We start from the raw sequence: 25,625 nt of genomic DNA, 5'->3' as shown, positions 1-25,625 counted from the left end.
AATTTCGTGAGAAGATTCCGTCGCAACGAAACACGCCTTTAATTTAATGATTTCCAGCCCAAATCCTGTATCATTTCTGTAACACTCTCTCCAATATTTCGCGATAATACAAAACTTGTTGACTTTCTTTGAACTTTTTCGATGTGCTCGATCAGTCCTATCTGGTAAGGATCCCACACCGCGCAGCAGTATTCTAAAAGAGGATGGGCAAGCGTAGTGTAGGCGGTCTCCTTAGTAGGTCTGTTACATTTTCTAAGTGTCCTGCCAATAAAACGCTGTCTTCGGTTAGCCTTCCCAACAACATTTCTATGTGTCCCTTCCCATTTAAGTTGTTCGTAACTGTAATACCTAGGTATTTAGTTGAATTTACGGCTTTTAGACTATTCTTCCTCATCAACCCTACCGACTGGAGCTCGCAGCTTCCGACTTTCGTCTATTTGGCCCAATGAAGAATGCGCTCCGTGGGAAGTAGTACGTGGATGATTGGGAGCATATTGATGCTACAATGAAATGAACACCCTTAGCTGCTTACAGGCGTTGACATACGTCAACGGGGACAGATGAAATTGTGTGCCCCGACCGGGACTCAAACCCGGGATCTTCTGCTTACATGGCAGACGCTATATCCATCTGAGCCACCGAGGACACAGAGGATAGCGCGACTGCAGGGATTTATCTCCGGCACGCCTCCCGCGAAACCCACATTCTCAACGTTTTGTCCGGCACTACATTCGTAGTGCCCCCTCCCAATATACTCGTTACTCTCGGCGCGTTGCCGATTCCCGTAGGAGTTCGGGCACTGTTTGTGCATCCTCACAGAAGAAGAAGATGGTCAAGTGGCCGGTGAGCCTTAACTATATATATACTAAGATGGTATCTGTTCTTTCGGACATGTCCGAAAGAACAGATACCATTTTAGTACGCATATTGATGCAACAAGACGTTGGCTCCGAGGTCGATAAGTACAGTGGTACGATGCGAGTGGCAAGAGGCCGGCGCAATGAACGGATGTTATCCTGAAAAATAATGTTTTGTAGCTAAAAGAGAGGGAAGTAACGTGGTGTATTGGAGCCATGAATAAAACCAACCTGTTTCCTGAGAAAAAGTGTTGCATTACGTATTGAACGCCCGTCATATTTGGTCTCTGCAAGTCAAGGAATGTACAAACGACCAAATAACATTTCGTTTGTGAGTAGCTACATTAAATGTAAACAAGATGCACTTAATTTTGAATGAATAGAAGGTTTTGAGTGGTATTATGGCGTTCTCAGTAGTTTCGGACTGACGTTCGTCTCAGAGGCTGCGCCTCCACGGACCGTTTTGCAACAATCGCCCCACCGCTGTTAGGTCTGTTAGCACATTGTGCGGCAATAAACTGCACTGGCCGGCGCTCTGAATATTCAGGAGGAGCGCGGGCTATTTGCATGCGAATGTGCGAATACGGCCGATGGGAGCCGCTGTATGGCCGAGTTTACATATGCAGCCGCAACTGCGGCGGTCGGCAGTCGCCGGTCAGTGTCACAGCCGTTTGATGGCCGACAGCAGAGCTTTCACTTGACGCATCCACTGGGCGCTAGTCGATACCGTAAGGATGCACGGTCGTGCCGCATTTGTCCACCTGCGAAACATTCTACTGCTCGGATTAGTAAAGCAACTTAAGTAGCTTAATAAAAGCAGGTCTTCCGGTCCAGACTGTATACCAATTACGTTCCTTTCAGAGTATGCTGATGCAATAGTCCCATACTTAACCCTGATATACAACTGCTCGCTCGACGAAACTGCAGAGCTGCACAGTTCACACCAGTATTCAGCCGGCTGGTGTGGCCGAGCGGCTCTAGACGCTTCAGTCTACGGTCGCAGGTTCGAAACCTGCCTCGGGCATGGATGTGTGTGATGTCCTTAGATTAGTTAGGTTTAAGTAGTTCTAAGTTCTAGAGGATTGATGACCTCAGATGTTGAGTCCCATAGTACTCAGAGCCATTTGAACCAATGTTCAAAACTAATAGTAAGTGAAGTCCACTAAATTACAACCCTGAATAACCAACGTCGATATGCAGCAGGATTTTGGAACGTGTATTGTGTTCGAACATTATAAATTTCCTCTAAGAGAACAGTTCATTGACACACAGTCAATGAACTCCGAAACATAACTAGCTCCTTACTCACACCAAGTACTGAGTGCTATCGACAGGTGGTATCACATTGATCCCGCATTTCTAGATTTCCATGAAGTTGCTGACACCGTACCTCACAAGCGGCTGTTTGAAGGCAATCTGAGAAGCTCTCTTAGGTTGTCTGCAGATGACGCTGTCGTTTATCGTCTGGTAAAGTCATCACCAGATCAAAACAAATTGCAAAACAATTCAGAAAATGTATATCTATGGTTTGAAAATTGGCAGATGAATCTAAATAACGAAAAGTGTGACGTCATCCGCATGAGTGCTAAAATAAATTCGTTAATCTTCGGTTACTTGATAAACAAATAAAATCTAAAGGCCGTAAATTCAACTAAATACCTAGGAATTGCAATTACTCGACAACTTACATTGGAAATAAAACAGAAAATATTGTTGGGAAAGGGGAACCAAAGATTTTATCGGTAGAACACTTAGAAGATGAAAGAGATGTACTAAAGAGACTGCCTACACTACGCTTGTCCGTCCCCTTTGGGAGAACTGCTGCGCAGTGTTGGACCCTTACCAATTAGAATTGACGGCGTACACCTAAAAAGTTTAAAGCAGAGCAGCACGTTCTATATTATCGACAAATAGTGGAGAGAGCGTCACAGACATGATACCGGGATTGTGGTGGACATCATTAAAATAAAGGCGTTTCTCATTGCGGCGGTATCTTGTAACAAAATTTTCGTCACCAACTTTCTCTTCCGAATGCGAAAGATTTTGTTGGCGCTGACCTACATAAGTGGAAACGATCACCATAATAAAATAAATGAAATCAGAGCTCTCACGGAAAGATATAGGTGTTGGTTTTCTCCGCGCGCTGTTCTACAGTGGAATAATAGAGAATTATTGCGAAGGTGGTTCGATGATCCCTTTGACATGTAGATGTAGATTCTTCGTCATAACTAGCAACATATGAATGTCAAGGGCTCAGATGGGAAATCAGTTCTGAGGAAAGAAGGGAGAGCTTAAAGATGAAAGAAGATACAGGTGGTCTCTACAAAGGAACTGAATTTGAAAATGAAGAGAATGAAGGTGAGAGATATGAAACTCCGAGATGAACTGGACATAGCTCTGAAAGAGTTAAGTCGAAGCAAGGCTCCTGGAGTGGATAAAATTTTCTCAGATTTACTTTGATACTCGGAAGAGCCAGTCATAACAAAACTAATCCACGTCCTGTGCAAGATCTTTGAGACTGGCGAAGAATTCTTAGACTTCTAGAAGGAGTAATAATTCCAATTCCAAAGAATACACATGATGACAAGTGTGAATATTACCAACTATCAGTTTAATATGTCGTAGCTGCAAAATACAGACACGCTCTATTTGCAGAAGAATGGAAAATCTGATGAAATCACCCTCTGTTAAGATCAGTTTGGGTGCAGGACACTGTAGGAATACGCATGGTACTGCTGTTGTGCCGGACGAAATAACACCCGTCGGCACAGTGGACGGTTCTTGGATTTACTTCTAGCGTAGTCAGAGTTGATACAACAACACACACAGAATATTAATTGTAACTTCAACATGAAGAAATACTTCGTAGAAATCTATGTCCACGGGAATGTTATGTGTATTTATTACCGTCACTGGACACTAAGGTACGCTTGATACGGAACAAAATAATAGTGTATTCTCTGAAATTGCAATCTTTTTCTTCTTAGGCAGTGTCCTAACTGACTGACTAATTCACCTGTGGATCTCATACTGCAGGCATCGCTTAAGAAGGGATTGTCCGAAATTCCACTCCTAAGTGGGTGAAATTGGGATTTAAAGTGTTTAGAAAGTACGTCGCTATTAAGGGAATTTTGCAGCTAGAATTACGGAAACTGGTATTTGGTTCCTCAGGCAGAAAGTAAAAAATACGTATTTCAGCGTTTTTGAAAATTCAACAACTAATGGGGTAGAACAGTGAGTGAAAGTCTTTTGAACATAAATAATTATCGAAGAACTACTAAAGGATTTTTAAGCGTACGTCTATGACAATTGGTATTTAACTTCTCGGTTAGAAATAAAAGAAAGAATTACGAGTTTCTGAGTTTCTAGAATTCAACTCCCAAGGAGGTGCAATAGAGAATGAAATTTTAAAGAAAATATTTTCTTAAATTAAAAAAAATTAAACTAAATTTATGAAAATTGGTATTTCGCTTCTCGGTTAGATATAAAGAAATATTTGTTAAAGAACGAAAGTTAGTATGGAAATATTTCCACAACAACGTAAAAACTTTGGACTGCTCCACCCAGAATCGTTTTTTAGTCAGAAGTACTTTCGGAACAGACCATGCTTATATGTCTCTAATTAGCTTTAAAATCTGAGAAGGTGTTGCAGTTTGTGACCAACATAAAAATTCGATTATACAAAAATAAAATAAAAGTCTTTGCAGGCCATGCAGTCTACGCTAGCGAAGCAGAACAGGTCATAAAGGTCCAACGATACTGACCGGCCGCCGTGTCATCCTCAAGCTCACAGGCGGCACTGGATGTGGGTATGGAGGGGCATCTACATCTACATCTACATCCATACTCCGCAAGCCACCTGACGGTGTGTGGCGGAGGGTACCTTGAGTCATCTATCGGTTCTCCCTTCTATTCCAGTCTCGTACTGTTCGTGGAAAGAAGGATTGTCGGTATGCCCCTCTGTGGGCCCTAATCTCTCTGATTTTATCCTCATGGTCTCTTCGCGAGATATACGTAGGAGGCAGCAATATACTGCTTGGCTCCTCGGTGAAGGTATGTTCTCGAAACTTCAACAAAAGCCCGTACCTAGCTATTGAGCGTCTCTCCTGCAGAGTCTTCCACTGGAGTTTATCTATCATCTCCGTAACGCTTTCGCGATTACTAAATGATCCTGTAACGAAGCGCGCTGCTCTCCGTTGGATCTTCTCTATCTCTTCTATCAACCCTATCTGGTACGGATCCCACACTGCTGACCAGTGTTCAAGCAGTGGGCGAACAAGCGTACTGTAACCTACTCCCTTTGTTTTCGGATTGCATTTTCTTAGGATTCTTCCAATGAATCTCAGTCTGGCATCTGCTTTGCCGACGATCAACTTTATATGATCATTCCATTTTAAATCACTCCTAATGCGCACTCCCAGATAATTTATGGAATTAACTGCTTCCAGTTGCTGACCTGCTATTTTGTAGCTAAATGATAAGGGATCTATCTTTCTATGTATTCGCAGCACATTACACTTGTCTACATTGAGATTAAATTGCCATTCCCTGCACCATGCGTCAATTCGCTGCAGATCCTCCTGCATTTCAGTACAAATTTCCATTGTTACAACCTCTCGATACACCACAGCATCATCCGCAAAAAGCCTCAGAGAACTTCCGATGTCATCCACAAGGTCATTTATGTATATTGTGAACAGCAACGGTCCCACGACACTCCCCTTCGGCACACCCGAAATCACTCTTACTTCGGAAGACTTCTCTCCATTGAGAATGACATGCTGCGTTCTGTTATCTAGGAACTCCTCAATCCAATCACACAATTGGTCTGATAGTCCATATGCTCTTACTTTGTTCATTAAACGACTGTGGGGAACTGTATCGAACGCCTTGCGGAAGTCAAGAAACATGGCATCTACCTGTGAACCCGTGTCTACGGCCCTCTGAGTCTGTGGTCAGCACACCGCTCTCCCGGCCGTATCTCAGTTTCCGAGACCGGAGCCGCTACTTCTCAATAACGTAGCTCCTCAGTTTGCCACACAAGGGGTGAGTGCACCCCTCTCGCCAACAGCGCTCGGCAGACCGGATGGTCACCCATCCAAGTGCTAGCCCAGCTCGACAGCGCTTAACTTCGGTGATCTGAAGAGAACCGTTTTTACCATTGCTGCAAGGCCGTTGGCGGGCACTAAGCCAGTAGACTATAAAATTTGCTTCCTGTGTCCGTTTATTACAAATCTCGCGCCGAGGACAATGTAGTGAGTCGACACTGTCGCCAACGGCGATGATAGCAGAGTAGGCTGAGTTGCACTCCACCTGTACATAATTAAGTATTTTTAGACGTCTCTCATTCGTCATTGCTTCTGATAGCGACTGTGCCCGATTGTAGTTCCGTCACGAGGTACGTACTTTGCCAAGAGACCTGGCTATTCAGACGACATTACAAATAATGGCGCCATTATCTGAGGACGTAGTGCAACGAGGCACGGGGTTTTTAGGCTCTAGTCAATCTGATTTGCCACTAACATCCACTGAGTTTAATCAGCCAGGCTGCAAAACACTAACACGCGTTCTTTACAGAAGAATGACCTCGGGGATGATCGGTTTGTATTCCGGAGAAACGTAGGAACACGCGAGCCAATACTGACCCCACGACTTATCTTAGAAGATAGGTTCAGGAAAGGCAAACCTACGGTTATAGACTTTGTAGACTTAGAGAAAACTTGTGACAATGTTTAGTGGAACACTCTCTCTTGGGGTTAAAATTCAGGCAGTGAAACGCTATTTACAATTTGCACAGAATCAAGACGGTAGTTATAATAATCGAATGGCATGAAAGGGAAGCAGTGGTTGGGAAAGGAGTGAGACAGGATTGAGGCTTATCTCCGATTTTATTCAATCTGTACACTGAAGAAACAATAAAGGAAGCCAAACAGAAATTTTAAGTAGAAATTAAAGTTCAGGTAGAAGAAATAAAAACATTGGGGTCTTTCGATGACATTGTAATTCCGTGAGAAACAGCAAAGGACTTAGAAGTGCAGTTGAATGGAATGGGCATCTTCGAAGGGGGGGGGTCTAAGATAAATATCAACAAAAGCAAAACTGTAGGCGAAATAAATCAAGTGAAGCTGATGGAATTAAATCAAGAAAAAAGACACTTTAAGTAGTAAATGGGCTTTGCTATCTGGGCAGCAAAAAACTGAAGTTGGTCGAAGTAGAGAGGATATAAAATGTTAACTGGCAATGGCAAGGAAAGCATTTCTGAAGAAGAGAAATCTATTAAAATCGAACGTAGTTTTAAGTGTTACGAAGCTTTTTCTGAAAGTATTTGTCTCGAGTGTAGCCCTGTATGGAAGTGAAGCATGGACGATAAACAATTCAGACAAAAAGAGAATAGAAGTTTTCGAAATTTGGTTCTAAAGGAGAATGTTGAAGATTAGGAGGGTATAACACGTAACTAATGAGGAGGAACTGAATAGAATTGGGGAGACAAATTTGTGTCACACATTGAGTAAAAGAAACGATCGATTGATAGTACATATTCTGAGACATCAAGAGATCAATTTAGTTTTGTGGGGGACTATGGGGGGTAAGAATCTCAGAGGAAGACCAAGAGATGAATTCAGTAAACAAATTCAGATGGATGTAGCTTGCAGTAGTTATTCGAAGCTGAAGAGGTTCGCCCCAGATATAGTAATACGCAGAGCTGCATCAAAAAAGCCTTCGGACTGAAGCCCACAACAACAACAACAATAACAATAACAACACGCATTGAGTATCTACGCTAAAGCTGCAAGCCCCCCTAAAGCCCTGGTGTTTGTGTAAAGATAGTGCACAGCGAAACAGAAAGGAAGTGTTCCTCCTAACACATGGGCCGTAGCTCTGTGCCCTGATAAACAACAATTACAATGTAATAATAGGGACTATCATGTACTGTAATGAAACAAGGGTCACAAACAACGCACATTTATTCGTTGCAAACTGAAATGATTACTCAGAACAAACAAGAACCAAATAAGAAACTTCCTGGCAGATTAAAAGTGTGTGCCGGACAGAGACTCTAACTTTAAGCCATGACTCCGCAATATCCTTTATTCCCGGAGTGCTAGCTGTGCAAGATTAAAGTTGTCAAGTTGTGAGGGTGGGGGGGGGGGGGGGTGGGGGGGGGGGGAGAATGAGTCTTGCTTCGGTAGCTCAGTCAGTAGAGCACTTGCCGCCGAAAGGCATAAGTTCCAAGTTCGAGTCTCGATCCGGCACACAGTTTTATCTGCTAGGAAGCTTCATATCAGAGCACACTCCACTGCAGAGTGAAAATTTCATTCAAGAATGAAATACTCGTCACGGGAGTAAGAATGCATACACACATATAAACGTGTGATAATCGATAGGGAGGAAAAAGCCAGAAAATTTGTCATAGAATAGATTGAATGGACGAGAAATCGTATTAACTGACTACTAATCACGAAATTAAACAGGTGGCAATGAGTGCATTGGAAGATTAGAGAGTAAAAAGGATGGGAACGCCAAAGAGTAAAATCATGTCTGATAGGTCACTGTACAGCGACTGATTAATTAATCTGAAACATGCAACGTACCTACACTCCTGAATGAATTTCATACGACTTTTCGCTGTGTGGCCCACTGCTCGCATATCGACTGCATCTCTCAAAGTCCACACTGATTCTGCATCAGCTCCAGACATCGTCTGACTCTTTCCAGCTGCTAACACTACACTGAATCTCCTGACTCAAGTTTCTAGCCTCAATTGCAGATGAAACTCGTGCTCTCCTGGCTCCTTCGTGGTGTGAGCCCACCAAAACTGCCATTTGGCCAATCTGAGATCCAATTAGAAAACACCCAAAAATTTTGTAATGGGAGGTTCGGCATCGTTTCCGGAAGATTGCGAGTGGCGACCCCCCAACTCCTCGCTCGCAAAATTTGTAAGTACCGCCCCTCCCAAAATTGCGAGCGCTGACCAATCGGAAGCCATCACGCCAAAACTTTCTGTACCTTCTCATTCTCAACTTGCAAGTGCCCCAAGGCTGCTTGACAACGGTAAGATATTATAGGGCACTGCGTCTGCGTGGGTGGTCTCGTTCCTTTGAAGAAAGCTACGTATTCACATTCGCCACTACGAGGGCTAGGGGAGTTTACCGACCTCAGTACACAAGCTTTTTCTTCTGCAGTCGTTGCTAAATCTGTCGAAGATGCAAGTCGCGCTGTGTCTCAGTGAATGGGACAGAGGAAGCTGTTCAGGGACTCCCTTTGTGCGCCTCCGGTCATTCGCCTCCCCAGCTCAGAGCAAGCCCAGGCGAGCAGAAAGCACAAGGGTGGCCATAATACCACTTCCCACTAACTACGAGAAGAATGAATTCAACATGCGTTTCAGAGTGAAAAGAAATTAAAGGAAATAATCTATAATCACCACAGCCACCCACAGATAATACTCTTCTTTTGCATATACATCGGAAATTACTTGTTAATTAGTCGTATCATATGGCAGAATCTCTGATAAGAAAGGAAAGACGGTCTTGGCTTCAGCCTGACGCGTTTAATGCACTGAAGTAAGTCATACGTTTATAGCGTTGTTACATTTAAATAAAACTCGTTATAATATTTACTAAAATACATTCTTTGGCATTCAGTAGGGACCATGGATAAAATACAGGCAGAGAATGCTTAAATACAACTTGTACATAAACCGGAGCGCTATTGTAAGAGCCGAAGGACATGAAAGGGAAGCATGAGAAGGAACTGAAATAGTGTTGTAGCCTGTTCCGAATGTTGATCTACCTGAACATTGAGTAAGCTGTGAAGAAAACCAAGGAAATATCTGGGAAGGGAATTAAAGTTCCGAGAAGAAGAAATAAACAGCGGTTTGCTGATGTCATTGTAATTTGTCAGAGATGGGAAAAGTCTTAGAGTTGAGTTAGAGTCTTGAAATTAAATTATAAATTAAGGCAACGTAATTAAAAGTAGTAGATTAAATCAGGTTGTACTGAGTTTAAATTAGATTAGATCAGTAAATGAGACATGAAGTAGTTTATGCGTTTTGCTTTCTTGATTGGAAACTAACTGATGACAGCCAAAGTGAGGAGGATGTAACATACAGAATGAGAAAGTAAGAAAAGCGTTTCTGAGTAGGAGAAATTTGTTTAAATCAAATATAAATTTAAGTGTTAAGAAGTCTTCTCTGAAAATATTTGTCAATAGTACTGAAGCGAAATGTGGACGAAAAACAGTTGAGACAAAAAGAGAATAGAAGCTTTAGAAATGTGGTGCAGAAGAAGAATGCAGAAGAGTTGATCAGTAGGTCGAATAGCTAGGGGGGAGGTATTGATTGGAATTGGGAGGAAAGTGAAAATTACGGCGCTATTACAATGTCAAGGAATCGTCTCATAGTGGAGGGAAGCGTGGAGGGTAAAAATTACACATGGAGATCAAGTACTGAGCAGAATAAACAGATGAAAATGGATGTTGGATGCAGTGGTTACACAGAATAGAAGAGTTTTGAATAGGATGGAGTAGTTTGGCGAGCTGCGGTAATGCAGTCCTCGAACTGAAAAATATAGAACATTAGGCAATTATGAAATGTGCTATGGTTCTTAGAGGACAACGGACATAAAAATGTTAACACGCATGTACAGGGTGACTGTATGAAATAAAATCGTCATAATTCCAAACAGTTTGCCTTAGGGCGTTCAAAAAGCACGATTGGCCGCGGGGCACGACGGAAATTAGTATGCCCATCCATGGTTTGGTTTAGCGACGAAGCCCACTTTCATTTGGATGGGCTCGTCAATAAGCAAAATTGGCCTATTTGGTGGACCGAGAATCCGTATTTCCCAATCGATAAGTCTCTTCACCCTCAGCGGGTACTGTATCGTGTGCAATGTCCAGTCACGTAATAATCGATGCGATATTCCTTGAAGGCACGGTGACTACCGAACGGTAAGTGAAGGTTTTGAATATTGATTTCATCCCTACTATTCAAAGTGAGCCTGATGTCGACAAGATGTGGTTCATCCAAGACGGAGCTCGACCCCATCGAAGCAGGAGGGTGTTTGATATCTTGTGGGAGCACTTTGGGGATCGCATTCTGGCTCTGGGATACCCAGAGGCTACTGGCGTGAGCCTCGATTGGTCGCCATAATCTCCGGATCTTAACACATGTTGCTTCTTTTTTGTGGAGCTATATTAAAGACATCGTGTACAGCAATAGCCGCAAAACCATTGCTGAGCTGAAAATAGCCATTCAGAAGGTCATCAACAGCATCGATATTCCGCCACTCTGAAGTGGCAAAATGGAATGTAGTGGAAGCTACCAGAGACAAATTTATTTGCCAGAAATATCACAAAAGATTTTATTGATAATTCCTTAACACACAGCCACAAAAAAATTTTAACCAAAAGGCCAACAGATAATCTCTATAAAATTACTGAAGAAAATCCCAAACAGGAAACGCAGAAGGTTTTTTAACACTCCGTCCCAAAATTTTACATCATAAACTATTATCTCTGTTGGTTTAGGTTATCCATTTTGAGCTGACTGCAATCTAATTAAAAAGAATTACACCAGACACGTTTCACTTTTATTTTTTCCGTGGTATTCTGTAAATTGAATACATACGTTTGTACATTTTCGATACTTATAGGTTAAAAACAGCCTTTTCATTATAAAGTTAGTATGCAAGCTATTTACGGTTTTCTTTACATAATCTTCTCCTTCCCTCCTTGCTAGCAGCGGCTGGTGTCGAAAGGCTTCATTTGACATTAGCAACCGGAAGTTTTTGGCATTCTGCAGTATTTCTATGCTGCACTATTTACAGTTAACTTTTTTAAACTGTTTCTCATTCTGCACTGCCACATTGTTTATGTCTGTTCGTTTGTTTTCGTTCAGCTGCACAAGAAAATCAAGAAACAGAAAAGGAGAGACACCCAACTGTCACCAACAGAAGGACAAAATCACACACAAATAAATGCACAAAATACAAGAATAGAAACAACACGAAGTGTGAAAGAAACAGAAAGTAAAAGATGATACACAATGACATACAACCACAAATACACAGACAGAATATCCAATATTTTAAAAAAAACATAGCATAAAAGTAACAAACTGCTCTGTATGAGAAATCAGGAATATACCGACTGAAATGCAATACATAAGTCAAACCAGGTGGACATTTGACACCAGACACAAAGAACATGTAAGAGCAGCGAGTGTAGTACAAATCATTCAACTTTTGCAGAACACATACAGCAACACGAACATCAAATTACGACCAGAGACACAGACATGGGAATTATAAGGATAAACAACAACAAAAAAAACCTCACCTTCCCCCAGAGTGCTCGTCCCTCTTTGGCAGGTCCTTGCTTGGCTACCATGGGGCCCCAGCCTTTGCAGCATTTTTTTCCCTTCCATGCTGCATGTCTATCCTCTTGCTATTCTTTTTCCCCTCCCTTGGGGAACATGTCTGGGGTATTATTGGGATTGTTCTGCATTCTGTCAGTGATGTAAGAACAGTCTCACTTTTGTTTTTCGCTCCCTGTTCCTTCCTTTGTTTCCTTTCACCTCTCGTTCCTACGCTTCGGCGATTGAGGTTCCTCTTTCTCTTCTTCCTCCCTATGCGCTCCTGACGGCCAGCCCAAGTGTCTGACGCGTAACAGGTGACTGGCAATCATGGGGGATTTCCTCACGATGAGTCAATCATCCTCCCACTCAATTTCTACAAAATGCAAACGTAATGAGGCTAATGATACAAATACCCTAGCCGCTGCCCAAGGTTCCTCCTGGTGTAACGTACAGAAGACGGTCAGTCCTTCACCACGGTAAATCCGTTTATTATTCAGAAAGGTGTTGATGCAATTTCTGGCCCTGTGAAATCCTGCTCTCATTTACGGATTGGCACTTTGCTTTTGAAGACCACTTATGATACTCGAGCACAACTGCTTGCTGCCTCACTTCTCCACAGATACCATGAGTATTGTAACAAGGCCAGTCCCATTCCAAAATACCGTTATCCATGATGGCCGCCATGACGTCAGAGTCATTATGAAATGTTTTCATAACACCGTCACCATTCCAAAGCATCGTTAGTCGACAACAACAAGGTCGCACGCAGTGTATCCGGTACGTGTTGACTCTCTAGTCTTCTTTACCGTAGCGGGTTGTGACATAGAGAGAGTTAGCGCCATCTCTCTCTATGTCGCAACCCCGCGCATACATACACGCGCTAGGCAGGACCTATATAAATCAATGCGCGACCTAACTCACTCTCACACTGCTTGTATACTTCATTCATCCAATACTTGTCACGTCTTCGTAATTAAATGTGTAAAAATGAAACGATCACGAACCGCCAGTGACAGCAGCAGCAGCAAACGTGCTCATGTGGACGAAGTTCCATTCCCTGGTAAGTACATTTTCAGTATTCTGATATCTACACCTTTTAACTCTGTGTATGAGTGCTACATATCTTTTATAATGCTCTCTATAAAGATCGCTCCTCCACTTGTTCTGTGTGTGTTCCGGCTTACGTTTTTTACCCTTTTGAATCTCTCTCTCTATAAAAATTGCTTATCCACGCCTTTTTTTTTTTTACCTCTAACTTGGGTGTCTGAATCTTTTATTTTAAGTGTTACATTTGTTTTGTACTGCTCTCTATAAATATTGTTCATCCACGTGTTGTATGTTACGTGTTATACCCGTTTTCGATCTCTCTCTGTAAAGTTTACTAAGTCTTTTAACGGATTCTATGTTTGTGTATGTGTTAAGTCTTATATCCGTTTTGGACATCTCTATGTACAGAATGACTTTCCACATGTTGTATGTGTTATAATTAATTTACCGTATCCGCTATAAAGATAGAGCTTCCACGTGTTGTGTATCTGTTATATTCGTTGTGCAGTGCTCTTTGTAAATATTTCATTTCGTTCCTTTTTTTTTTTTTTTTTTTAATTTGCTGGTCCGCTTATTTCTCTATCACTTAACTGAAAGCACACTTCCCTTTCCATATGCGATATTATATTCAGTCTTCTCCATCTTTCTAGATTTCTTCCAGCAAATCACGGCTGATCTAGACAATCAGATCGAGATGGAAAGGGCTCAAGCGCAGCTCGAATGTAAGTACATTTATAATACAATCATACTTCTTAAACTTAAATAATTTCATCTAATATATACCCGTTTCCTGATTGTATACATTTAGTCCTCATAAGCTGGTCTTTTCTTTGTAGATGCGCCTAATTCAGCATTCAGTTCTACCACCCAAAACGTTCAAGGAGGCGGCGGTAGCGTTCAAACGGCGCCCGCCACACAAGACACTCAGTCTTTGGAGGAGGAGGAGACCAACCTGCCTGACCCGTTTGAGGAGGAGATCAACCTACCTGAGTGGTTTGAGGATCTACTTGATTTTGGCAATGAGTTGCTCAAACCATGGAGTCAGAGCAGAGAAGGTGAATAATTTTGAACATTAACATTCCTTCACATAACCACCATTATCTACTCTTATTGTTATTATTTATCGCTCTTTTAATATAAATCACTAAATTAATTTTTTTCCTTATTTATCTTACAGGTATATCACACGGCGTAGGCCGTGTTCCTAGAGCGGTGGTTGCGGGGGCGGGACTCGGGCGCACCGAACCGCAAAGACACGCCGCGCCTTGCGTAGCCCCTATAAGGGCTTCGCGGGAGACGGATGCAGAACACGCGCCAGCTCCTCCCCCAGCGCTGTCGCAACCGTTTGGCTGCACAGCCCGTCCGCCGTCGCCACAGCCTGGCCCTTCAAACCGGCTGTCACCCCCTCCTCCTCTAGAAGCAGCAGCTCGCCGCCGCCGCCCACGCAAGGTATGCGTTCCGAGACGTATACCTCTCCCCGCAAATGATGATGATGATTACGATCACCCATCACCAGCCCATTCATCTATCGGATGGACTCCTAGTTGTAGCAACAGTAATAATAGTAATTTCCTTATGGCTAGCGGTAGTTCTCTCCCCCGTCCTATCGATAACGAATTCGATCAGAATAACGGCGTAATGACTCCCTTAGAATACTCAGCAGTTGCTAGAGCGTTTGAGGGGCGAATCTCTTTCACCAGAATTGAGAATCCAGGCGGGAGGTATCGCGATCCTGTAAGGTTTTTGGAGGCGTGCCTCCCCGTCTTGGAGACCGAGCTCCTCAAACTCTTAGAAGATCCGGAATTTAACGCCTTTAAATGCAGTGCTGTGTTATGCTGTGAACTGAGTCACCCCCCTAAACATCAAGGTGACGCGGAGACGGCTACTATGCATTATATATGGGGTGACAATGGCGTTATTTCTCGGAGCACATCGATTGCTGAGTGGTATCGAGAATCCACCTTGAGCGCTATTATGGCCCGATTTTCCGAGATGGAAGTACGTGGATCCGCTAAAGCGCTCAGCAGTATACCACACCTCGACATCCATATACATATCTATGATCCAATGAATGGAGGGTCCAGTTATATTAAACTCCCTATAGATATTGAGAAAAAGCAAGCATGCATTAATGTTCAAAATAAGTATGATAATGCGTGTTTGCATGGTCAGTCCTGGCTTGCGAGAGAAATTACAATTACAAACATCATCCCGAGCGTCCCAGCAGTTACAAAGTCAAAGATATTAAGAGACAGTATAACTTTGACGGAATAGAGTTCCCATTAAGAATCCAGGACATACCTAAGTTTGAGGCTCAGAATACCGCAATATCGGTCCACGTTTATGGCCTGGAGAAGAAAAGCAAGTCAGATGAGCAGAACAAGCATACAGTAGTAGGCCCCCTCCACTTCTCAAAATTTTCAGGTGAGCGAGAGTTGCATGTCAACATGCTGCTCTTCTCCGAACGTGATAATTATCACTACGTCTGGATCAAAGACATGTCCCGACTCATTTCCTCCCAGTTAAGTAAAAATGATCATAAACAACATATTTGTATAAGGTGTTTGAATTATGTTTCATCTCAAGAGTTATTAGCAACACATCTATTAGATTGTGCATGCAAGGACCCGGTACGTGATGTTATGCCCACTGAGGAAAATAACTTCATTAAATTTAAAAATGCTCACCACCAGCAGCGTTGTCCTTTTGTTGTGTACGCCGATTTTGAATGCTTGCTGGCTCCTATTAATCGTTGTGAAGGGAACCCCTTAGCCTCACACACAACCTTCACACAAAAACACGTACCTTATGCTGCTGCGTTCCAAGTTGTATGCGCATATGATTGTAAACTTAATAGCTATCAGTCTTATGTAGGGAACGACCCGGCGGTTTGGCTTCTCACAGAGCTTGAAAAACTTTCTTGGCAAGTTCACAAGCTCTACAGCATCAATATTCCCATGACCAAATCAAAGGAAAATGATGACTTGTATGAAAAGGCTGTTAATTGTCATATTTGCGGGCTGGTCTCAGATAGAAAAACGGAGACTCCTCGTAGAGACCATTGTCATCTTACGGGTAAGTTCCGCGGTGCAGCCCACAATGCATGCAACTTGAAGTATCAGTTACCTACACACATACCCGTCTTTTTTCATAATCTGAGCGGGTATGACGCTCATTTTCTCGTTGAGCACTTGGCTAAGTTCGGTATGAAGAATGATCAGGTCAATATCCTGCCTGAAAGTGTTGAAAAGTACATTTCTTTTTCAAAACGAATGACGCCGAAAATTACGCTCCGCTTCCTTGACTCTCTACGATTTATGCAAACTTCGCTTCAGAAACTGGTTGAGACTTTACCTCGGAATGATATGCATATCACTCGATCTGCATTTACCGATGAGGAAAAGTTTCAACTTGCGACGAGGAAAGGAGTTTTCCCGTACGAGTATCTTGATAGTATGGCAAAACTCAATGAAACCAGGCTTCCCGACATAACTTCTTTTACCAGTACTCTCACTGGCGATACCATAACTATCACAGATTATGAGCATGCCGTTAATGTCTGGCAGGAATTCAACATCCCCAATTTGGGAGAATATGCAAGGTTATACATGGACACGGACGTTCGTTTGCTTGCAGATGTTTTCGAAAAGTTCCGGAGTGTATGTATGACCACGTACTCTCTGGACCCTGCCTTTTATTACACGGCACCTGGGTTGTCCTGGGACGCTATGCTCAAAAAAACGGATTGCAACATTGAACTTTTGACTGATGCTTCAATGCTTCTATTTTTTGAGCGAGGGATCCGCGGTGGACTTTATCAATGTGTTCACAGACACGCCAGGGCAAATAATCCGCGGATGGGTGTCGAGTACAACGCATCTCTTGATTCTAGTTACATTTTGTACTTAGATGTTAACAATTTGTATGGGCATGCTATGAAGCAACCGCTGCCGGTTGCCGGGTTCCAATGGTTGCCTGAAGACGAATTGAAGGGATTAGGTGGACAGATAATGGGTCTTGCGGCCGATTCTGATGTAGGGTATGTGCTTGAGGCAGACATTGCGTACCCTAATAATTTGCATGGAGACAAGCGACTTGCCGTTATGTCCAGAGCAACAAATTCCACGAGGAAGCACCATCCCTAAACTGATGGCCACTGTTGGGGATAAGCAGAGATATATTATTCATTATCGTAACCTCCAGCAGTGTCTCAGATTAGGAATGGAGCTCATTAAAATCATCCGGGCAATCTCCTTCAAGCAATCCCCCTGGTTAAAGGAGTATATTGAACTAAATACCGAAAAGAGGGCGGTCGCGAGTAATGATTTTGAAAAAGACTTTTATAAATTAATGAATAATTCCATTTTCGGGAAAACTATGCAAAATGTAAGAAATGAACGCGATATTGTTATTAGAACCGCATGGGAAGGGCGTTACGGCGTGAGAAAATGTATAGCCAGGCCAAATTTTAAGCGTGCCACCATCTTCAATGAAAACTTTGTTGCTGTGGAGATGTCGAAGACTGCAGTAGAGTTTATGAAACCCATCTATTTGGGGATGTGTATACTCGATATCTCCAAATTCTACATGTACCGATTCCACTATGAGTTTGCGAAACCTCATTTCGTAGATCCAAAATTACTTTACATGGATACAGACAGCTTTATCTATTGGATCAAGAACTGTGATCCATTTGAAGTAATTAGGTGCAATGGTAAAGAATTCGACACCTCTTCTTATGAGGTCAATAATCCTTATGGTATTGTTCCACAGAACAAGAAGGTTATCGGTCTCATGAAAGACGAGTCGAATGGTTTACCAATTGTAGAGTTTGTGGGACTGAGATCGAAAATGTATGCATATCGCACAGTAGACGGGAGCACTCTGAGACGGGCAAAGGGTGTTAGACGGATCGCGTCTCGTGCGCTTACGGTCGAGGACTACTTGCAGTGCCTGTACGGTCGTAGCGTTGAAGGCGCTCATCCACACATGGTTCAACAAACTAGCATTCGATCACGAGCTCACGAGGTGTACACTGTGCTGCAGTCTAAAGTCGGACTGTCTCCTCATGACGATAAAAGAGTCATTTGTGAGGATGGGGTGGGAACCCTCCCATACTCACACTATTTACTTGAAACGAAAGTAGGGGTGGGGTACTCTGGTTGAGTGATAGAGAGGGAATGAGCGTGTGAATGTTACGAATGTGGGCTATGCGTGGAAATAGTATGGCTCTTTTATCATAGTGTAAATAGTTGATGAGAGTGTTTTGTTGCGTGTATCAGTTTGCGTGCTTCCATGCATGTCTGAGTGTGCGAATGAGCGCGAACTTGTGTTAAGTGTGTGTGTATGTAAATATAATCATAATAAATAAAATAGTCTTTATATCTACATATTGCTGACCATTATATATATATATATATATATATATATATATATATATATATATATATATATATATATATGAAAAGGCTATAAATTTAGCCAATTAACTTCTGTATGAACAAAAAAAAAATAATAAAATTTTCTCACGTAATATTTGCATCACTTCTAGTCATTATAGAGCTTAGATTTTAGTTTGTAAGTTTCACCTACCGCTAGCCACCCAGTCAGAACTAGTTTTTAAGTGTGTGAGTTCCACTAATGAAATTCTTTCTATATGTTCAATTGCTTGTTCTAGCGGAAAATGTTTCTAGACGTCCACTTTAAAGAAAAATATATATGTTCACCTTGTTCTTGTAGTTGAAAATCTTTAAATCGACTTACTTGGAAAAAAATATATATTCAATTTGTTGTTGTTCTTTTCGAAAATGTTTAGAGTCATTGACTTGAAGCAAATAGGTTTGGTATTAATTAAAAGTGCTTTGTTTTTCTGGTGGAACTTCATTAGCGATATTAGTTACTTTGTAAGATAGGGTAGTACCTCTGCATTAGCTTTAAAATTATATATATAATTTATCTGAAGAGAATGCTTATATATATTTCTTAATTATCTAAAATTGTTAAAAAAAATTATCTAAAAAGATGTGGAATTTCAGATTTATGGTTAAAAACCAATCTTATATCTGTAAACTCATATTTATATATAATGTGAAAAATGTTAAATTCTGAATTCAATAATAAACTCAGTTATTTCCTTCTAAAAAAATGTTGCTATTATTTGATACCCTAATAATGATTATTCTTTTTATTAAAAATATTATAAATTTATTTATGTGTGTATGCAGAATACGTACATACAGCCACATCGCAATGCATAAAGTTATAAGGTTTCCTGCTTTTAATCACAAGTGCCGGACTTCCGCTAGTTGTCACGAACACACACAGCCCACTGCAGCGCTATCTCTTACAGTCCTACGTCAACAGATACTTTAGAGATCGTAATCTGACGCATCGCTTTCCACAGCGGCCGCGAGGCCGGCAGTTGGTGCAACCCCCTACCAAGCGTCAGCGGCTGCGCGTGTCTGTCGATTTCGACGGAGGCCGCGAGATCGGCATCTGACGCATCCGCGCCTAACTATAACAGTAGGCTCATTCCACGTCAAAGGCCGGGGTATGTGTGTCTCTCGGACAGTTCCCTTCATATACAATATAAAAAGAATAAACTTACAATACTAGGGACGTTGGATGTCATAGAAAGAAAAAACACTCAATCTTATAAATTATTATTTATTTCTAATAAAAGTGAAAAGTAATTTTACATTCTCATATGCAGATACAGAAGCACTTTTTTGGTAATCGTTCTTCAGTCGATGGATGGATGGACATCCGTACCATTCAAGGTCTTGAATAGATGCAAATTTAAATATTTGAAGCATCCAGGAGGTTTTGTCCTTTCCCTTCACGTAAACGATGGTGTCCTTGTGATCGAATAATTTAAGTGCGATCACCACATCTTTATAGGGTATGCCGGGATCATCCCAGTGAATTCCATGATAAAAATTAGTTAACCACAATGCACTGGTCCGTGTTTTACAAGATTTCACTTGCGTGAACGGTCTTGGTGATCGAATATTTGCGGAGAAGGTTTCAATTATTCCTGCGTCTTGTGTGTAGGCCACAGAAGCAACTTGTTTGAATACGAACTGTCTTCGCTCTCCATCATGGAATCCTTGAACATCTGCAATGATCTTCACAGGCTGAGTTGCCATCGTCAAATGATCAATGCACAGGACAGCATATTTTCATTTATACAGCTCGTTGCACAACACCTGTGAGCGGAGAGTAATTGATTATTCTGTCGTGTAGGACTAATGCATACGCAGCGGTGTGTTCTGGGAAATCCGTCGATGATTCAAATTCAATTCGAACGTCTATAGGTCCAGACTTAATTATCTCATTCTGTTTAGAGCAGTCTATTACAATGATCGGTGAAAGCTCTTTGAACTTACGAGGACTCAGTAGACACCCCCCTCCCTCTCCTTCAGCAATTTCATAGTAAGAAGGACGAAACCTTACATACAAGTCATACGCGAGGCTGTATACATTTTCATTCCACTGCAGATGTAGATTGTCATATGGGTAGAATTCTGAATTGAGGTAGACTTTGGCGTTAGTTAACTTGCAGTTATCGAACACGGTGGAATCGTTTGATGTATTTGCTCTTCTATCAGTCTGAAACGCAATTATAATGAATCTGGGTGTCTCGATATGACTGGAGGTCTTAATAGCCCATGTTTGTCTGCTCGCGGTCGGTAACACTGGATACTCAAAGATCTCCCATGAGCGGAAGGTCAGTGACAGAAATGTACCTGAATTCAACACTTTCAAAAGCTTCAATCGTTCCTCGTTGGATACACTGACGTGAGGCATTTTCCATATTAATTTGTTGATTGTGATCCTATTCTCTTCTTGAGCTCCTTGAATGTACGAGTTATTGTCTGTCGCACTCCGCACGAGAATAAGTTCCTGTTTAGCGTTCATTATAATCTGTCTCATATCCTCAAAATATCCCATAAGTATTTTTAGAGGTATGCATGCAATAAATCGCTTGTACTCCTGGGGTGTTCTACCCTCCGCATCGTCTATGAACCATCCAGCATTTTCTAAACTGTGCAGATCTGCTGGTGATGCCGAGACGTATGTTTTAAGGGTCGATGTTAGACCAACATTGCGTGTACGATCAATCTCAGAACCATTCAGTTCATAGCGAATCTCTTGGAAGAGGAATGCCAATGCGTTGCGTGTCAGCTTGGACCCCACCGTATCGGTGCCATCAGTTTTCTTGAATGACCCTTCGAGATATATGAAACTCTTGCACGGAAGAGTGAGTGTGTCATGGTGCTGTATGACAATCCTGATTTCATCATTCTTGTTAAACGTGGTTGAAGCGTAAGATTTATGAGAGAAGTATTCTTGACGTATAATTCTGTCATCATACTCTACTGGATTGGTTATATTGAGTGATGACGTCATTGCAGGGTTTGAGAGCAACTGATTTAAGAAATTCGTAGTTCACAGGTGTTATCAGTTTGCTGTTCAGTAGCGAAGTGGCGCGCTGTGTATTGCGTGCACTTGTTTTATACCGCAAGCCCATCTTGTTTTAGATGTAATCGTATAATGATTTCCTCACCGCGAAAGTCGACAAGTTTATTATTCTGATCCACAATACGCAGCTCCAAATAGCCCAATGTCTGAGCAGTCACTGGAAGGTATATTGCATTGGCAGGTGTCTCAACAATCTTATACCCCGCTGCAACTGAGGGGAAGAATCCGTAAATAGCGTGAATGAGAGTATCGTTGAGATAGGAATTCGTAGCAATGTTACACTCGACACGTATTGTGCTGACTGGGAGTATATCCACAGACTGATTGGACTTGTAATATTTAGTTGGATCTTTCTTCAAAATCTGCCCTTTTGTGAATCCAAGCAGGGGTCCTATTGAATGTTTCTGGCTAAAGTCAATCGTTGCATTTAGAGTCCTTATTTCAGATTTAAGTGTATTGATGTTTGCACGTAGTTCAATACCTTTTCCAGACTGTTTTAAGAGTTCGTTTAAATCGTCTATATCGTATGCACCAGATTCTATTTCAAGAATATCTTTTTCACCATTAATATCGAGATGCAGTTTATTGTTAGTGTTGGTGATATTCGGGATGCTGTTGTACGTCTCCAGTCCAATCAATGCAACACTCCATTGACCTGCACTCAAATCAATTGGTGGGAAGTAATTTGCACGCAATACAGATGACCGTCCTTTAAACGTCAAAGTGTACGACATTGCATCTGAACGTCAACTGATGAATGAAGGTTTAAACATCCTGCTTATATACGTTAATTCTTGTTCTTATTCTTCTTCTTTGTGAACGTCAAGAGAAAGATGATGCAACGATGCCCGCAGAGATATGTATTAAAGTCCTGATACCGTTGATAATTGTATAGCACATGTCTTCTGTGAGTGAAGTATTGCTGTAATTCTTCGGGTGGTTGCAGGTCACCAAAGGAGTCGAAATAGTAGACTACCCCAGCGTCTTTCGTAGCGTACGCCACTCAGTGGGTGCCAGGACCTCCGACAACATCTAAATTCACAATACCGCATTCACCAGTTTTCCACATAGTCTTAGGTAATGTATCCCTCATAAACACACCACGGAATCTTGGTATCTTGAATTTATGTCTAACAAACTTAAGAAGGTCTGTATTTGTGAGTGGTCGATCTGGTAGGACCGCTATTGGGCTTTTTTTTTATTTATGAATAGACCAAGACCCTTCTTGTACGGTTTCAAGTATAGGCCTTTTACAATGACTGCTGCTTCCATCATGCGGTTATGTCTTCTCGCCTCTTCTAACTGGGTTTGCGAGTATTGCGCATTCTTGTCTGTTCGAGCGATAGCTGCAGCCCCACCGGCGAGCGAACCTACCGCTGAGAGTGCGGAGAGGGCTGGGATGAGAAAAGGAATAAAACCGCCGGATGTCTTGGGTATTGGTATAATGCGAGGTGCTTTAACGGATCTTCTCGTTGGCGATTCTTTGTTCTTCATTGCGTTTTTAGCTGCATACATCGCTGCCAGGATACATTTCTTCAAACAACCCTTCTTGTTCTTCATGTTTAGTGCGCGACGTGCAGCGTTCATAACGCGCTTGAAATTCATCACTCCTAATCCTAACTCGATTTTTCCGCGCATGGTTTTATCAACTGCGAATGCCGCGATGCGTTGACCTATACCAATATCTTTTCTTTTCCGTATCGCCTTAGCTTTATCAGCTAAAATCCTATCTGCAATGTGACGACTTGGTAGATCTTTATTTGCTTCGTATGCAATGTCGTGTTCCATGCACGCTTCGTCAAGCAGATTCACTCCCTTATCACCTCGCGCCAAGCGTTTCTGAAGCTTTGTCCCAGGTCCGCAGTAGTTATACCCCGGGATGTGTAATTCCAAAGGTAGTTTGTCCAGAACACCACCGCCTCCTCTAATGTGCCCTTGATCGCGCATGTCAGGCTACTGTGGTGGTTGTGGACGATGAATGTTCATTATATAGCAAATCCCTGGCATCAATCCAACTGTTTTGTGTAGCAGGAAAACCAAGCCATTTGAATAGGGCTTTATTTCCAAGTCGTCTTATGACTCTCTCCACGAGAAAAAGATCTGGTTGTGAGCTCTTCTGCATCTCCTCAGTGCAGAAGGAGCCTGCAATTTCTTCACCTTTACTGTCTTTCAATAAATAAGTTCTAGGATTCGTTCGCTGCAAATTTGAAACTGTAAATATCTCAGTTGACCAGTTCGGTAGGTATGATTTCTCAAATGCGGTCTTGTGTTTTGAGATACGCACCAAATCACCTACATTAAATTTCTGTTTGCGTGGATCCAGTATCTTAATGTGAAAGTATACCGTATCCATGAGTGTGTTATCACGAACATCAATTGGCCGCATTTTTATTGTGCTATGTTTGGTTCTATTATATTGAGCAATTATTTCTGGGAGGATATCTGTCCATTTGTATGAGCCACGAAGGTTAAACCGCATCCACATTCTGCCTTTTATTGTTCTGTTCAAGCGCTCTACGATACTTGCCTTCAGGTGAGTGAATGTCGAGTAGTGATGTATTCCATACCGCTGCATCACTGTCTTGAAGTACCTATTGTAGAACTCACCACCATGATCGGTTTGGAGATTGTCCGGGCATCGATTGGTTCCTATCTGTAGCAAGCGTTCAAAAGCATCAGCGACATTTGGTCCGGTTTTTGTCTTGACTGGTACTGCCCATGCAAATTTGGAGTATGTATCAATAACAATTAAAATGTATTTGAAGCCATTATTCTCATGTGAATATTGTCGCATATCTACAAGATCAGCTTGCCACAAGTCATCCATCCCTTTAATCATGACATGCCTGCGCGGGTATGTTTTGCGTGCTGGTTTGTGTAGTTCTCGAACTACGGTCTCCATACTTATTCGATGATACCTCTCTCTCGAAGCTCAGAGATTATGGAGATAACGTCATTCGAATGAGCTGTATTACCTGCAGCAGCTGATGCCATGAGCAGACGTAGTCGATCTATTAGTTCGTTGGGGTCGTCATAATATATATACTGAGGGACTCGATTGTTCACTGTCTTAAGACCAATGTCAATACCATCTCCGCTGCTGGCACCGTTGTTGTTGTTTTGGTCTTCAAGTATTGGTTTTATAATGGTTTTATACTTCCTGTTGGTTAGGCTTTTGGTGATCTTGTGTACACCAGTCATGTGTAGTATTTGACGGTACGTGTCCTTATCACTAACTGAATAATTTATAGGTTTTTTAGTTGGTCTTAGGAAAATAAGATTCATTAAGCCTGGTGTTCGATCAAACTGTCTATCAGCTATTTGTATTTTGTCTTCTGTTACAGTTATGGGATGCGTGCCCAACATGTATGGTCTTCCCGGGCTAACGCCGAATGTTCTGTCTATCTGGCCTGGTGCGTGACTAATAATGAATTCATCAATGGCTTGACTGTCGTTTTGGGTCGTTTTTGTTTTTGGTGAGAGCTGTCGGAGAGACTCAGTAACGGGCTTAAAGGTCTCTCTTAGTGTTTGCTGACGATCAATATACCCTAACCTAAGCAACCGTAATTTCTCTCGGACTGCTTTACGGGCTTGAATGACTTTCTGTTTGGTCGTCGACATCTCAACGTATACTAATCAGACGTCTCTGCGACATGAGGCTTTATATATGCATTCATTTTCTTCAGCTTCTTAGTATGATCACGATCGCCCTTATCGACAACAATCAGGTCTACATCTATTTTTCTCTGAATATGATCGACCTTTTCAGTTAAGTCGGTTACTTTCTTACTGACTTGATTAACCAGCTCATTTAACTCATTCACCATTCTCAGAAGGGTTTGGTAATAGGTCTCTAGTTCCCTGCGCATACTTGCAAGTTT

The sequence above is a fragment of the Schistocerca americana genome, chromosome 4 (assembly GCF_021461395.2).
Source record: "Schistocerca americana isolate TAMUIC-IGC-003095 chromosome 4, iqSchAmer2.1, whole genome shotgun sequence".
Lineage (NCBI taxonomy): Eukaryota > Metazoa > Arthropoda > Insecta > Orthoptera > Acrididae > Schistocerca > Schistocerca americana.
Note: the sequence above shows the minus strand (reverse complement) of the source record.